This window comes from Austrofundulus limnaeus, unplaced genomic scaffold, assembly GCF_001266775.1.
Source record: "Austrofundulus limnaeus strain Quisiro unplaced genomic scaffold, Austrofundulus_limnaeus-1.0 Scaffold98, whole genome shotgun sequence".
Lineage (NCBI taxonomy): Eukaryota > Metazoa > Chordata > Actinopteri > Cyprinodontiformes > Rivulidae > Austrofundulus > Austrofundulus limnaeus.
Window position 1 is genome coordinate 989,431 of NW_013952500.1, and position 1,490 is coordinate 990,920.

General features: G+C 41.2%; 1 protein-coding gene across 5 annotated transcripts in view; it reads right to left on the reverse strand.

Moving 5' to 3' along the window:
• The window catches only part of rbms3 (RNA binding motif, single stranded interacting protein), a 378,321-nt gene extending 377,189 nt beyond the window's left edge, over positions 1–1,132 (reverse strand). For all 5 annotated transcript variants that reach the window (XM_014013118.1, XM_014013116.1, XM_014013117.1 and 2 more), the window contains exon 1: positions 828–1,132. The gene's annotated coding sequence lies outside the window, so the exon portion shown is untranslated. The remainder of the gene's footprint in view (positions 1–827) is intronic.
• Between the last annotated feature and the right edge of the window lie 358 nt (positions 1,133–1,490).

Genomic DNA, 1,490 nt, shown 5'->3' on the forward strand with positions numbered 1-1,490 from the left:
GTCCAGAAAACCTATACAATTTTTTTATTTTTGATTTTTTTACCTGGATTACTGAGATGCATCAGGGCATAAAATGACTTTTATTTAAAAGTATTTGCATGTCAAGAATTATACTGATTTCATGACATATATTTGTGTGTAAATTTATATGGGACTGAGGGAAAACTAGCCTTCATGGCTAATTCTGGCGTAGTCTAATGCTCATTGTCTCTTCTAAAATAAACAAATAATATTATTGGATTTGGCCCACAGTCCTTGGGTAAATTACGACTTATATTATGTGATCATAATGTAATAAATACGACACTCAAAACTGTATAAGTTACATCTGAAAGAACTTTACTGAGTTTGACAAAGAACCAAGGTCAGCTGAGGTGACCTGATCAAAACTGTCCACCTGAAATCAGGATCAGGGTGAGGTTTGTCACTGAGCCACTTCATTCTGGCCTCTTTAATAAATAATAAGACCAGTTAGTTTATCTCTCTCAGCCGAGATGAGCTGCCTCATAAACGCTTGTCCTMAAGGACCTTTTACTCAGTATTTCCTCTTGGGAAAATCCAGATGAACGCACTTGTTAGTAAAATTAATCACTGTGACGTCACCTGCCACTTAAAACACTATTCCCACTATATGTGAGATGTTTATATGTGGTAAAAGCACTAGCAGGTGAGGCCTAGAGTTCATACCAAATTAAAGTTAATGTTGTCTATAATGTTGTCACAGCGACTTGTGAAAATGATCAAGTCTGTCGCTCCAAACCCCGTCTCTGTTTCACCAGCAGCGACACRCCGACACAAGCAAGCGGCAGAAAGAAATGCCGAAATACCTCCGTCGCTTCTGGACTCCTCGTTACGTCAGAGGCGCGTGAAGAGGCAGATGCGGCAGCGCAACTTGCKTTTACATCTTTGTTGTTGCTCGGACGCGGAAAGCCACAGCAGCAGCGCGACGCACAACAACAGGCGACCGGCTCATTTGAGCTGTGTGAGAAGTTGCTCCGTCAAAATAAATATAAAAACAAACAAGAAGCTAGCCGAGAGGCTTTAACGCACTTTAGAGCTGCTCGGAGGAGGTGGCAGCACCGCGTCAAAGCCGCTGTCACCGCGGGTGTGTCCCCGCTGGCTGTCACCAAACAACCCCGCCCACCTCCGCCTTTGTCACCGCGACCCGGTGGTGCGTTCAGGTGCTCTCAGAAACTCGCCGTGCAGCGGGTTCAAAACAGGAAAGGTTTATTGCAGTAAATTCATTATTCTTTTAAAATACATCACGCACACTAAAAATACTAGTACGCAACGATGACACTTTGTATTTAATGTGTCATATTGAAAAGTTCCCACAGTTACAGTGGAAGGAGCTGACCTCAATCATTTGTTCAGATGAGAACATATTATCCTGTCGTTTAGTTAAATACATTTTATGAATAATTAAGAGAATATGTTTTATTTGCATTACTTTTAAACGATAATTTCCTACTTATTTTCTAATTTAACAT